This window comes from Corvus brachyrhynchos, unplaced genomic scaffold (genome assembly GCF_000691975.1).
Source record: "Corvus brachyrhynchos isolate BGI_N302 unplaced genomic scaffold, ASM69197v1 scaffold220, whole genome shotgun sequence".
Taxonomy (NCBI): Eukaryota; Metazoa; Chordata; class Aves; order Passeriformes; family Corvidae; genus Corvus; species Corvus brachyrhynchos.
The window spans coordinates 7,596,753-7,612,230 of NW_008236209.1; the positions used below are offsets into that span (position 1 = coordinate 7,596,753).

Here is a 15,478-nt window from a genome sequence, read left to right on the forward strand (position 1 = left end):
GCGGAGCCGCACCCAGCCAAAATGCGCGCTGGAGCAGGGCGTGGGGGGGCCGCCACTTGGGGGCCCGGCCGAGACAGGGAGGCAGCGCCTGGCAGCAGCAGCGAAGCTGAGACCAGAGGAGGCGACGGACGGACAACTGAGTGATGCGGCCCGGCCCAGCCCACGTGGCCCAGAATGCGACCCCGGGAAGAGCACGCAGGCACGAGCAGCTCCAGCGGCCCTGGCAGCACTAGCAGCCCTGGCAAATCCAACGTGGGAGCCAGATCTTAGGGATAGTAAAATGGTATAATGTTAAGCAAAATTATGGTTTTATAACAAGGTGTGACAACCAGCAAGACATATTCGTGCATAGAACTGCTATTAAAAAGAATAACCCTGAAAAATGCATCCCAAGCTTGGGAGATGGAGAGGTGGTAGAATTCAAAATTATACAAGGTAGAAAAGGGTTACAAGCATCGCAGGACACTGGGCCTGATGGTGATCCTGTAAAAGGCAGTATATATGCAAAAAATTGTAGTCATGTTAGACAATATCTCCATTGTAGGCCCCCCCTACAGTCTCCCTTTCCTAATCCCACCTTTCCCTTTTACCCTATGTCCTATTACCCCCAGTGTATTCCCAATCCGTTTATTCATCCATGGTTTCCCTCACAAAACCATGCCTTTGCCAATTGTTTCCCAAAAAATCCCTTTCCAATGCCGAGGGGGGGATGAAAAGGGGGAGGGAAGAAATTAAACTCTCTCCTGCCTCAGTTTCCCCACAAAGCATGCTCAGAGAGTCCTGTCTCCCTTCTGTCAGCCCTAAGATGTTCCACAGAATCTGTTTGGACATTCGAAGACTCAAGAGGGTGGCTTGTTTTGTTTTGAAACTGTCCTTGTTGTTTTCAATGTTAAGTTTTACATCTCTTTTGTTAAAAATAAAGGGGTTAAATGTCGGGGTCTCCTCCCCCTGCCATGTAGCCCTGGGAGAGGGGCCCTGAGGGGACAGAGACGGGGTTTCCCTGCCCCTGCTCAGCCTCGTTCCCCATTGGTTGTTTTGTGTTTCACTGTGTGGGCAAGGTCCCTCGGGTCCCGTGATTGTAGGAGTTCCTCGGCAGAGCCCCGGCCACGCGGCTGGAGAAATAAACATCTCTGAAACATCTATCAAGAATCTGTCCATATATATTTCTTTTCCACGGGACTCCTTGTTTGGTACATCATGTTACAGTATCCGCACTGCAACAGTTTACTGTTGTTGGTTTTGGTTGATTGGTTGGTTTGGTTTTTTCTTTTTGGAGGGGGTGTTGTTAGTTTTTGGGTTTGTTTGGTTTTAATCTCTCCTTGAAAGCCCTTGAAGGGTTTGGGGCTTGGTCCACTGGGAATTAAAAGATAAAGACATATATAGATAGATAGATATAAATATATGTATGTGTGTGGGTTTTTTAAATTTATTTTGGTAAATTGTTGGGACTTCAACTGCCCCTGAGCCCCAGACCTTTGGGGAAAGCTTTGCCTTCTCCTGGGTGGTTTGAGGAGTGGGGCTGGGGGGAGACAATGCACTAACCCCAGGTTTTCTGCCTGCACTTAAAACAATTTGCCCTCGTGGCTCGCTCTGATACGGTGTGGAAAAGGAAAGGGACAGGAAAGCTCAGAGGAACTGATGGGCAGAAAAAGGGTGTGAAATTCATACTATCTGGTGTGTCTCCTTTGATGTGTCACACAGAGATGGTGCAGGCACTCAGACGGGAAGGGGTTAATGCGTTTCTCAGTAACCATTGAAATGGGGGCTGTTATGGTCTATTTAGGCAATGATCTGTTACAATATCAATGGCATTTTCGATGGCAGTGTCTCCTATTCTTCTATTGAAATCACAATAGCTTTGGAAGTTCACTGCCATGGCAGTCTCAGGGACAGATTTCTGTTCATTTTTCTTTGTTGTGAAGATTTTTCTTTTTTTTTTTTTTTAAGTAAATTAGCTCACACAAATGAGAAAGAAGCTTTAAGTATGTGACCTTTAGACAAAAGCTTCAGATTTGTCATTCTCTCTCCTTAACTTACGCTGTGCTCTCAGCAATGCCTCGATACAATATCTAGCCCAGCTTGGGCTACCTGGCCACAAATAGCTGGGCGAGGCTGGAGTGACAACGTGAAATCTCCATTTCTATGCTGTTGTCAGCTTCTAACACTTAGGGAAAAAAGTCAAAGTTGGGGAGAGGTTTTAGCTGCCTGCCTCCCATGCATTTAGATATAAAGGCAGCTTCCTGTCTTGGCCCCTCTCCACTTCTTTAGAAACCAGAGGCTAATGCAGTCCCCAGGACTGTCTGAAGAGGTTACTCACCCAGCCTTCACTTTGATGATTGATGACAGTGGAGAAACTAATGATATTTTATTCACGTGTCAAAAAAATTCCTTGCCCTGGGCAAAGCAAGGCTAGCACGGCAGAATTTTAACGCTGCTCTTTTGACAAAAAAGCAGTTATCCCATTTTCCCTAATATATTATCTCAAAGGAAAAAGTGCTGTCCTGCTGAGCCTTTTGCTGTGGGAGGCTAGCCAGGGGAATCTCTTCCACCTACAAAGTGCCTTGAATTTTGAACATGCATTGGGAGCATGAAATGGGCATTGCAAGTGCATTTCCAGGGTGTCCCAATTATTCTGCCCCTCAGTGTCCAGGCAAGAAAAAATCCCCAGGGTCAGGGGATGTTTTGAAGTATCTTCCCAAAGAAGGCAAAGTATCGTTAGATCAAGAGCCCCCTTCCTCCCCAATAACCAGTTCTGTCTTAAATGTAGTGAGCTCCACCAGAAAATTTTCTGGTGTTTTGCCCCACTTCGTTGGTTTGGTTTTACTCTGTGTTTATATTTCTTGATTCCATGTTATTACTCTTATAAATGAAATTGGTAATTCGTGCTTGTGTACATAAATGTATATATTAATTGTACAAATAAAAACGCCTAAGCCCAAACACCAGGCCGGGGATGGAGACAATTTCGCAAGCCTTGGCAGCAGCAGAGAAGACAATCCGGCCAAACTAATCAGCATACGAAAAAGTCTATCTCCGGGTGGAGGTAGACCTTATCTGGAGCCATTAACACCACACCTGGGCAATGACCTGGACGATGATGAAACTGATTAACATCTCGGAGTCGTTAAAGGAGTATCCCATTCTGGGAACTAAGAATAACTGTTCCAGGAATCGGAGATGGACCATTCATCATCCAAGATGGACAATTCATCAGACCCAGGAAATGCTTTGTGCAGTCTAACTTCGGGACAAGAAAAATCATGAATATGCTAAAGTGCGAGAAGAATAGAATTAATTCTGACTCTGCCCAAGAACTGTATAAGAAGGAACCAGCCGAAGCGACATTTGTGAACTTGGTGATCTGACATGATAGAGGTCAGATCTGTGTTCACCCAGCACCGATCCTGGGCTCAGGGCTGACCTTTTTCCGGTAGTGGCTTTCTGTGTGACCGATCTTTCAGCCGCGGAATAAAATCTATTTCTTTATTAAATTTAATTTGGCTGAATTTCTTTACTTCATTACTCTCTTCCTTGCTAAGCAGCAAACCAAATGTTCCCTGTTCCTTCAGCTGCCTGTCAAATGGCTCTTTCTAGGCCAAGTAAACTACACGTAATTGTTAGTAAAACTGCTAGTTTCCCTGCTTTCTCTTACATATAGCTGGCTGTGAAGCTGTGTCCAGCTGCACCAGGCAAGACACCCCATCTGATTCTTTCTCATGGTTCAAAGTGAGTAAAATATGTTGGAAATTAATCCAGCAAAGTCATGGAAGCTGTGAAGAGGTAGGGTTTTTTGTGCTTCATTTATCAGCAGATTGCCCTGCTAGATGTTCATCTGTGCTATATCACAAGGCAGAGTGGAAATGGCCTCCAGAGTCAAACTTTTGCTCTAGTTCCCTGGACTGCAGACAGGCTGGTGGGTGGAATGGTTGGGAGCTGACCACCAGTGAGTGCTAGATGAAATGGGGCTTTTCAAGGTGCACTGAGCAAAATGCTGCCTCCTGGGGAGGGACAAAGGGAGCCAACCATGGCAGCAGCAGGACAACTGCTCCCGTGACAGTGAGGATCTCCCTGCACCTTCAGTCCCATTTCCCCCCAGACAGAAATGGCAACAGCCTGGAGGCAGTCTGCTCAGGGTCCCATTTTATTTGCCCAGGATGGTCCCATGGCAGTGCAATCCTGGCTGTCTCTTGGCACCTACTCCTGAGCCTTTAATCATCCACAACTTTGGCAAAATATTTCCTCAAGGGGACAATTGATAAAGCAGATGAAAAGGGATCTAAATGCCTCGGCAGGCTCAGACTGTGAAAAGCTGGATTCCTGCAGCACAGCTTAAAGTGCAGAGGTATGAAAAGTAAACATTTCATCTCAATGCCAGTGCAGGTAGAGCTGTTCAAATGGGTTGCCAGCTGCTCTCAACAGCTGAACTAATCTGAAGTACCATTAAAACTTTTAACAAAGAAATCCACGGCACAAAAAAAATCTTCTTCCAGCCTATTTCTGACTTTGCTATGGGGTGCTGCCATGGTCCCGTGGGCAAGATGAGGGGCCCCCACACATGCAAGAGAGCAAGACCTAAAGATCCAGAGTACCTCTGTGCATGGGCAGGGGGGGCTTCTTCTCCTTTCCCCAGGATGACATTTTAAGCTATGAAGGGCAAAGCAGAGCTGCAATCTGGTCCTGGTGTGACAAGGGATAAAAATGAGTTCAGGTACTGCAAGGAAATGGCACTGAGGTGTCCTTCATCTGCTTGATCTGAGAGGGAAAGGCAGTAGCAAATGCCACCCTATCCTGCCAGAATGCTGCTGCCACGGCTGTGGTGTGTGCTGGGTTAGTGCACAAGAGATGCTTCCAGGTGCAGGGGAGTCCTTTAGGTAGGCAGATGTACCTCTGCAGCAGTTGTGATTAAAGTGAGAGGTGAAATTGAGGGCTTAGGTGAGGTTTGAATATTAGCTTCTTTTTTTTTTTTTTTTAACTTGGTTAGGGTTTTTTGGTTTTGTTTTTACTTTTTTAATTAGAAAATGTCAGTGTCACTTTGAGTTCAGGGTCTGGTTACAAGGACTTACCTCTATTTCACAGCAAGAAATTTGTCTTGACAGTAATCAATGCAGGTTATAAAAGAAAAGAAAAAAAGGGAAACTTCAAGCATTTGCAATGTGAAGGCTCCAATATGCTGTAATTTCAGCTTCTTCTCTTTCACCTCCATAGAGGATACAAAAAAATCATTCTTTTTGACATCTCCAGTGCAATTATGGTGAGAGAAATGAAACTTATGGAAATGAAAGTTGGCGTATCTTAGGGATGCTAGACTTTGAGCACAGAGTCTCTGCAGAAAACATGCAAGTTCCCTGTCTTGAAAGTCTCACTTGGCTTTTTAAGATTCTGCCCTGGGGTGATAATTACCTGTCGCTGTTATTGCCCCCTGTAAAGTCACAATGCCATGATTTATTTTCACTGTTTCCATAGGAAATGTTGACATTTCAGCAGAAAATGGAAAACGCTACTCTTTTGCTTCAGAGGAGCAGCCACAACACTGTAGGCAAGGAGGAGCTTGGACATGTCCCTACCTCTTGCTGGGGATCCCCATGAGAAACAGTGCTGGGGTTTCTGAAACAGCTCACTTTGCTTTGCACAAGTTTAGTTTTTCAGCAAGGAACTCCTCTTTATTTCCCCCCAGAAGACAGCCCCTTCTCATGGGGTACCACAGCAGCAGACCAACCTTCGATACTGCGTCTGCCTTACTAGGGGCTGAGGGCAATGTGAGCAACTCCAACCTGACCTCTGGAAGTCCCCTGCAGATCGTGCTGGACACCACCAACCTTCTTTTATGAATGCAAAGCACTGCGAGGTGAATGCTGCCTTCATAATGGCTGTGATATTTTTAATGCTTTTTCCAGTGAGATGGGGGTTTGTAACATTGCTCATAACCTGTGGAAAGGGTGTTGGGTGAAAAGTGAATTATTGAGCAAGTAATTCCTACAGCCCTGGGAAGAGTCACTGGAATACCAGATGGATTTGCAGGCTGTGGGTTTACCCGAGCTATGACTTTGCATTGCCACTAAGTGGCAGCCGAGTAAAAAAAAAGGTAAAATGAAAATTCCCTGAATAAATGTCAATGTAAGGTGCAGAAGCAGAAAGGAGTATTTCTAAGCTGGCATTCCTCAGCTAAGCAGTGCCCTGCTGTTTATCCTAGGAGATTAAACCTTGGGAGGAGAGAGTGATACAGATATTGTAAGAATACGCACAGGGAAGCTGAGTGTGTGGAAGAACCTGACTGTGCAGATGGATGCATCAGGGACCAAGTGAACAGTTCTGCCAACTTCTACCACCTGATTTGGCCAGCGTGATATTGAACATTTAAAGAAATCATCCAAAAAAGGTTTTGGGACATCATTAAGTGGCATAAAGTTGTGCATGGTGGGAGTAAAGGCAGGGAATCAGGCTGGTAGTGCTCCCTACCCCCAGTAACTACAAACAATGCCATCCACAGGCAAAACTGAGCTTCCCACGTAGCCAGCCCCTGGGTAATGTTCGGCTCTGATGCATTATTAACCATTTTAATTTTTAAGTGGTTTGAAAGATACTCAGGTAAAGCTTCCTGAAAGCAAGGCAGAACTAGGTCAGACACAGAGTGCATTGCCTTTAATTAGCACCTGTGCAGATTTTTTAACCTTTTGTGAAATTCGGGGACCTCCGGTACCTCTGCTGCTCTGCTCTGGAGCTGAAGCAGAGATGACCTCTTCAGGGAGAAACAGTAAGTGGAAGTGTCAGTTATCTCAAACCTTCATACGAAAAGACAGGATCCTGGGCACTGTGCCAAGGTTCTTACATTTCGAATATTTTAAAATATTTGAAGAAAGTAGCATGCATGGCATAAATTCTAATGTTCAAAAGACTCCTGAGATAATTTTTTTTTCCAAGCGTAAAGCAAATAGTATAAAGGGAAGATAACTATCACAAAGTCATCTAAAAATGCCAGGGGGCTTCTGTCTCAGACGCCAACAAAATCTGATGCTGTCGATCTGCTGAATTTCAACCAAGGCCAGCCCAAATCCAGGGCTGCAAATGCTGGTTCTGCATATGTTTTTTCTGCTACACACTTAATTTGTGCTTAAGTAATGCAACATCAATCTTGAAGTCAGGGAGACAGCTCCCAGTCTTCCCCAATGCGAGGATGCTGGAGATGCTGCAGTGCAGCTGACAGCAGTGTGGATGGAAGATGTCTGGGATACAGCAATGCTGTCCCTGATAGACCCATGGCGAGGCAGAGCAGTGAACTTAAATAGGTGTGGGGTGGGTCAGGGTCTCCCCTTGCACAGGATTTCCTGTAGTAGTTCTGAGCTTTCCCTCACCTGATGAGCTTTCCTCCCTTCCCAGAGCATATTTGTGTTGGAAGTCCCCTGGGAAGGTGGTAGAACCAACCCTGTCTCATTTTGCCCTGGGACCTGTGCCAACCTAGAGCCTTTCTGAGGCTCGCTTTTCCTCTTTTTTTCCCTGCACAGGGCTGAGCTTACTCCCTTGGATGTCTCACCACCTCCAGATGCTGGTACACAGGATACACTTCTAGCAGGAGATAACGCCATGCTCTGTGCTTGCTGGTGGATCTTAAACACCCTTTGTGGGGTCAGTACCCATCCAGTGGCCTCTGTAACGCCTTCCTCCCCTTCTCACCACCACTTCACGTTGTTTACCTGGGGTAAGTTCCACATGGGGTGACATTCTGGCAGGGCACTGCCCCATATGACCTAATTACTACAAGCAGCCCCAAAGGGGCCAGGATTTTCAAATTCTACCCAGGCTGCTATTTTTTTTTCAAAGGTCACACCAAGTGACTATGCTTTCACCTTTGAGTCCACCCATTTCCAATGCCACCATTATTTACCCTTTGGAGGGGAAGGGGAAAAAAAAAATTAACCTTGATCCAAATGTGATGGTTTTGGAAAAAATAAGTAATGCAAGACAAAGCTTGGCTGAATGTGCAAGATGTGCCCAGGCATGTGAGCCAGGCTTCCCCATAGGGGATCAGGAAGCTCTGAGATTTGGAGTGCTGTTTTCTCCAGAAGCTGAATGTATCCAGCACAAACTTGTGCTGCTTCCAGCCTACCCTCGAGAAGCAGCAGTGCCTGTGGGATAGCCTTGGCAGGGGACTGGGATGGGTTGCAGCACATCTAGGTGCAATGGGAGGTACCTGCTCCTCAGCAGGATGATGCTGGCACCCTGGGACTGGCTCCATGGAGATCCTTGTGTGTGAGGTGATTTGTACAGCCATAAGCCTCGGGTTCAAAGTGCTGGGCAGGCACCTCTGGGAGCATTATCTGTGCTGTGCACAAGCTGCAGTGTGGTCAAAGCAAAGCACAGGATGAGTGCTTGGTGCTGGCAGGGGACTCCTCGCAGTGTGCTGCTGGACAGCCCATCCTGCCAAAATACTTTCCGCTAGAGCTGCTTTTCCTCAAAACCTGGCATTATTTATTTATGGAGCAGAAGGGCCCATTCCAGTTGGTGATCTTGAGCCCCTCTGCTTTCCTAAGGGCTTTTCCTCTCACCTGCAGTCTAAGTTTGCAGCAGCTTTTCCTCTTTTTGACAGAAACGCTGTAGACCAGACTAATCTATTTATTTCTGCTTATTTCTTTTCATGTGATGATTCAGACATCAGGTTTCCTCTGCAGTTTATCTCAGGCTCCAATTTGGATTCAATCAGATGCTGGGTACTGCTCCCCGTCAGTGAAACAGGCAGTGGTAGCTCTGCTGAAACAACCTGAAGGCCTCCAGGTAAGCACAGAGCTAGAGTCGTTTGAGATGTGCTTTTGGAGTGGATGTCACCCCATTTCTGACCAGTTGTGCACCCAGGATTTAGAGAGGAGAGTGGAGCTGTCTCAGTGTAGATTGTCTCCGGCCTGTGATATCTTCTTAATCACCATTTCTCTCATGAACACACCCCAGAAGCGATGTGCTGTCCTCAGGCTCTTCTCTTGCACTCTCAGGTTCTCCTTTATTTGCTGAATGTGTTCATTTCCTTGGAAATCAAATGCTTGGCAAATAACAATTTAGCCCACGTTTGAATTTCTTATTTTCCGCTTCTGGTGTCTCTGTCACTGGATGCAAAATCAGATTATCAAATGCTTTCTCCTTAACCAACATCTCAGTAGAAATTAGTTACATATGAGAAAAAAAAGTCTCTTCCAAGGGTCACTGTCTTGGTTTGAAAGACAGGTGTCTGCTAAGGAAGGCAGGAGCCTCCCTTGGAATGGAAGATGCAACCCCCTTTCCCTCCGAGTTATTATAATTTTGAAATCAAGGGGCTTTCAGGCAAAGATATGGGAAATAGGAATAACAGTTCTTTACTAATATATATATAAAACAAGGCAGGGAAAAAACTGATTTAAACTGACAGTCAGATACGACCTGACCCTGTTAGTCAGGGTAGCAGTCCGATAAGGTGGTGGTTGCAGTCCTCCTGAAGTGAATGGATGTGGTTCTGTTGAAGTGGTGATCCTGTGTAGAAAGACCTGGTCTTCCTCAGAAGGTCCAGTGGTAGGTATGCAGCTCTTGTCCTCTGGAAATCCAGTGGGAAAGGCTGCCTGTGGTCTTCAAAAATCGCAGTTTATATCCAGGATGGGATGCTTGGTTTCTCCCTCTGGGTGGAGCTCTCACAATGGAATGATGAGTCATGAGACAAGGCACTGCTGGGCCATTAACAGGACATAGTCTTGAGGGAGGAGGCAGGGAGCACTGCCCCACCTGGTTTTAACAGCTCATGAAGATGGTGATAGAATACATGCTTGTGGGCACATCTTGTATTGTAACCTAGGACAGTCACACAATAAAGTTTTTACTGTTTTAACCTTGTCAGTGAAGTACCAAATGGATTGGCTGTTGGAAAGCCTACAGCACTATTCTCTGTTGCTAAGCACAGAGGGGGAAATTGCCTTCCACTCTTAAATCTGCAACTTCTGCTTTTTGTGTGATGGTGAATAGAAATATTGCCAGATCATCTTTAAACACAGAGGTATTAAGGACTGTTTTTCCCAAGAGAGGAAGAAACATCTAACTTTAGATGTGTGATTGCCCCATTGTCTTCAAAGGCAAGGAGCTGTAGCTGGAAGTTAGGCATATCCTGAGGTCCCTTGCTGAAACAGAGCCTGACAACAGAAGGAATACGAGGAGCTCAAATTTGCTGTTACCAATGCTGAGACTTTCCTGTAAGCAGCTGGAGAAGTGGGTGCACACAGGGGCTGGTGCTGCAGTCCCTTTCCAGACAAGCTCAGGGACACTTGCCATGAACAGAGGGTGAATACCCAGACTCAGATCCCCCACTAGAAAATTCTGATGTGTTCTGCTAACCCCACTGGATTTACATTTATGTATATCCAAGAAAGTCTGACCTTGAAAGCTTCCAGGGAAGAACAATCTACTGATTTTATTTATTTTTTTTAAATATTGAAGTATCAGCTTGGTTTTGCACCTTCATATTTATTTTCAGTGCATGTCTCCCAGCTAAATGGCACTAAATGTTGCACTGTTACTTCATGCAGTTGGATTGATTTATATGGGCTTGCAGTGGTCTCATTAATAGCAAGGATTTTCTCCTCTGTTAATACTCAGGGTTAATTTTTGTGCCCATGCGTGTGTAGGAGATAATAATGGGGAAATGTTGTTAGGGAAGAATGACTTCTATAAACAAAAACATGTCGGAGAACTCTCAGAGATCACGTCAGCAGGCAGCAATAGCTGATCAGTCACATCAGGCAGAGCATTCCCTTGCTGAGGAAGGTCCATGTTGCCCCAGAGACACAACTCCTTTTGCCATACACATGCTCAGAGTTTGCTGGTGCCCTGAGACATGAGAAGGATAAAGAATGGTGAATATTCACCTGCATCTAATGGTGCCAACAGCACAAGGCCAAGCAGCTGCTGCCCAGCAAGAGACATCTAAACATATATGCACCATAATGGATGCCTGATCTTCAGCTGATCTCCTGCTCCCTCAAGGGTACATAAATATGAGTGGTTTGGGTACCACCTGGGTCCCAAGGCCACCTCTAATCCTCCTGACCTCTCACCTTGCTCATGTATCCCCATGTTGCAGGATAGGCAGTAGGGAGAGGAATGCACTATGGTATGTGCCATTTTGCGGAACTATGGCTAAGATTTAGTGCAGAGAGGTACTTTGTAATTTACAGCTTTAGAACCAGTTCAATTAACAGAAGTTTACTTCCAGATGCTTTTAAAGTGAAGGATGCAGTTGTACTGCTCGTGCTGCTCCCACATGGCTTTATTTTTGCTTTTGCAAGTTGAATTTACAGATTTCCTTTCTCATTAAAATTGGTGATGATATTAAGCCTGGGAATCCTTGATGGATTTCAGATTGAATATTGTGAGTCTTGTATTAATGCAGGCTAGCTGCAAATAAATGAGAAAATCCATTAAGCATGTGGTGTGCCTCATAAATATTCCATAACACAAAAGTGTTAGTGTAATGATGAGAAAGGAAAAACAAAAGTGTAGGAGTCAGGAAATGCCAAGCACGGAAAGACCACTCTGATCATCTCTAAGTTCTGCATTAACAGCCCTTTAGATAATGAGGGCCATGTTGACCCCTCATGGAGCACTGTGAGCACTGCACATTTATTTTTTTTTTCTGATGAAATTTTGGAATCCCATGCAATTTTTTTTTTGGTAACAGGCCAAGTTTCAGCAAGATAGTAAATCAAATGTAACACTGAAAAACAAGTATTGCGATGTAAACAGTGATGGGTTTAGTGAAGCTGTGCTCACTTTCTGACCATGTGCTTGTCCTTTGATGCGCAACTGGGTAATTGAAGCTCAAATATCAGCCAGAATGAGGCATCGTGCTCTGTAACCACAAAAATTACATGGCAGCTACCGTGTAATGCAACGAAGTCTGTGCCTTGTGTTTACGTAGAGACCACTCCAAAGTGTAGGTGATTATGAGAGTTATATTAGAAATCAATCCAGTGCATCTGTCTCGGAGTCTAAAAACACTGAACCGAGCATGTGGAGGATTCAGAACAAACACAGAAAAATGCAGTGTATCACTGAGGTGTGGATCCTCTCTGCCAGCTACAGAGACAAATGTTCTGGCTGGATTTAATAGGCACATCCATTACTTGTGCAGTGATGCACGCCAAGCAAGGACAACCCAGCAAACCTGCACCCCCGGAGAGCCATGCAGTGCCCAGGCACACCTGCAAACCTCCCCATTGCCAATATTCCCCACTCCCTCCATTGCCTGGCAGGAGCAATGCTGTGCTCTCCACCCTGTGCACCAGAGGTTTTTCTTCTGGATAATGTATAGTGAACTCCTTTCCAGGTGCTCTCCTATAGTGGACTGCTCTAGTGAAGAGCTTGGCTCCTGGTGCTCACCCCCTCCTTTCTGTATAGTTTTGCAATCTGCATTGTCACCTGGCTGCTCCTGGCAGCCCCCCTGGTACAGCATTCACTGTTAGCAAGGCAAGGAGGCATTTGTGGTTATTTCCAAAATCTGTAATGATGGAGGTGGGTGAGAAGGTGCAACCAGACCTTTGGCAAGCAGCTCCTGGCTGTTGAGATGTTTCTCAAGCTGGCAAGCACCACACACAGGAGAATTTGGCCAGTCGGGGGGCTGGTGGAACAGATTGAGTGTCTGGCTGTGAGACTCACAGTTTTTATCAGCTTTCTTCAACTCCTGGGTCTGAGTAGCACAAGAGATAGACTCTTGGCCAGGGTATGTGGGTGTCACTCGAAGCTTCCCCAAGTGCCCCAGCAGCAATGCTGCTTGGTCCCAAGTAGAGATCATAGAATTCTAGAATCATAGAACAGGTTCGGGTTGGAAAGATCAGCTTCTTCCAACCCCCACAGCCACAGGCAAGGGACATCTCTCTGAACACCTAGGCAGGGTGCTGTGGATATTTGCAGGCAGTGATTGGACTTCTGGACAGGAGCAGGGCTCTCTGCTGCTTGCTCCAGGGAATATTTTCAGTTTGGTTTCAGATCCAAGCTGGTGGCTAGGTGTCTCTTTAGAGCCAGGGGTTTGGAATGCTGCCTTACTTGGCTGAATGAACTTCTGACACTGGGTTGGTTGGAGGAGGCCATGAAAGATCATGTCATGTTATGCTATAGATGATCTGAGACCCAAAGTCATCTAAAAGATCCGGCAGCAAGCCTGTGACAACTTAAGGCATTGCGTCAGCCCAGTTTTGAGTACAATGGTGTGGTTTTCTGCCAAAACTCCGGTGGAATGGGGTCTTCTTGTTCTGAAGCTTTTGTCAGGGACAGTGCTGTAAGTGGAAAAGTCCTCTGGCATGGGGGCAGGTGGAGATGCCTGTGCCTTAAAGGATCTCATCAGAGACAACACAGTGGAAGAGGAAAGCCCGTCCTCAGTGCTCCCTCCCACTGCATGGAATGGAGCATGGTTTTATCTGTGTATCAGGCTTGCAGAGGGAGCCAAAATATTCTGGAGTTTGCAAACCTCATCATGTTTAGTAAAATTGAGTTGTCAGATGAGGAAAGTTCTGTCTCTCTGAGTCAACAAGGCACAGTTTTTAATATCCAGGAAAAATCCCAAGGAAGGAAGGTATTTACCCCTCTATACGTGAAAGGTGCCTCATGGCTCTCTAGGTGCCTGTGGTGAGATGTGCTGGTTGTCTTGGCCTGTCTCAGCACTTCTGGGCACCCTGATGGAGTTTTGGGGACATTTGCTGAGAGTCTGGAGTGCTTAGCATCAGGATCTGTTGAAACATAAATCTGAGTAAAGGGGGAGCAAGAGGCTATAAGTGGTATGTCTGGTTGTGGTCTGATTCCACCTGGACAGGCTGCCCACGTACAGCAACAGGTAGTGTTTGATGGATGTTGGCTCATGTGTACATGGCAGGCATGTGAAATTTACCCTGACCTTGAAGGGCAGAGACCCTTTGCAGAAGATGTCATTGAATTAGGGCAGAAGCAGGTGGCCTTTCAGTCATTTGCACAGCAGAGATGCCACCTCTCTCTTGTAGCTTTTTTCTCCAATAAATACTTATTTCTGTCCACAAAGCAAGCAAAACCTCATTTTCCCTGCTTTTCCCTTTGTTGCCATCACTCTGTGGCTTTTGAAAGTGCTCTTGCTTGCTGATTTTGGGACATTCTAGTTTTCAAATATCTTGAGGTTATTGAGCATCAAGGGATAAAAGATGACCTTTCCCTTGGGAATGGTCATCCCAGAGCACCATGTCCTTTGCTGTGGCATACAAGGCTCCAAGTGCTGTCTCTCTTTTGTACCTGGTATTGTGTGAGGGGCAGGAGGGCAGGTGCTATCCTGGCCATGGCAGTGGCAGAGCAGCAGGAGGGGTGAGTTGGTGTATGAGACTCTTTGACCCCTGCCTGTGGCACCAGCTAGTTTCTGCTCATTTCTAAGATGTCTTCATAGAATGTAAAAGAATTCTGTACAGAGAGATAAAATGGTCAGATGTCCTGCACTCTCGAGTGAAACATAGCTTCAGTACAGAGTTAAAAAGATGCTGTGAAGGGTGATGGATAGCTATGATACATGAAATGTGACATGTTTCTTTGGCAATAACATTAGAAATCCTTGGCTTATTGGTATGAAACAAAAGAAAAGAATAGAAATCCTTCTATTGCAGAGTTTTCCAACAAAAAAGTAAGTAGAGCTTTTGCCACATATGCTATTCCTACATAACTGACACTCCTTTCCCAGAAGCTTTCATGTCTTGGTCTTCATTCTGTGCCCAAAATCTGTGTGAAGATCTCATCAGATATTGCATCGAAGTAACTGAGTAGTAGAGGAAGAGAGAGGTTAAAACACGGAAAAGTAACAATGGTTTCTTAACTTTGCAGAGTGGAAGCTGCTAATTTGTAATAGATCAATTATCAAAGCATCAGGAATGGGGATGCTCCAGTCCAGTTTGCTAAAAGCCAGCCAGTGTCCAGGCTCATCATACTTGTCTCTTTCTGACCCATTTAGATTCCTTCCTCTTAAAGGACGTTTTTCCAACTGACAGTGTTTAAGTAATGCAGAATTCCTTTGTCTGAAGGACAGTCTGTGATCCAGTCCATTGACTCCTGATTTCATTTAAACTGCAATTCATTATTTTGTTCCTGTGCTCAATGAAGAACCCATTGTTCATTACTCTTTCATCACTCTATGATTGGAACAATTTGTATCTGTCGTTCTTACATTGAGCAGATAATGAAATAATCATTTGTGCATCTACACTGTGTTGTACATTTATTTTTCACAGTGTAATTCACTTTGTAGGGTCACTTTATCATTCTGGAACAAACTGTGGTTTTGTTTAAGCGTTTGCTAGTTGGTAACAGTCTGCAACTGCCAACATCAGGAAGTATGTTGGGATACTGCTGTCCACAGACAACGGTGGTAAAATTATTGCTGATCCTCCAGCTAACAAAACCAGCCCGCCTTCTAGGAGGAAGGATTCTGCTGGCCAAAGTACACTGGTTTTACTGAGCCTTGTCCTGCACTCTT

The 15,478-nt window shown here is 45.4% G+C and overlaps 1 long non-coding RNA gene across 1 annotated transcript in view; it reads left to right on the forward strand.

The window, feature by feature from the left end:
- Window positions 1-7,505: 7,505 nt before the first annotated feature.
- Window positions 7,506-15,478, forward strand: part of LOC108448874 — an 18,549-nt gene continuing 10,576 nt past the window's right edge. The window contains exons 1-2 of the long non-coding RNA XR_001864932.1: window positions 7,506-7,693; window positions 8,644-8,766. This is a non-coding gene — a long non-coding RNA (uncharacterized LOC108448874). The remainder of the gene's footprint in view (window positions 7,694-8,643; window positions 8,767-15,478) is intronic.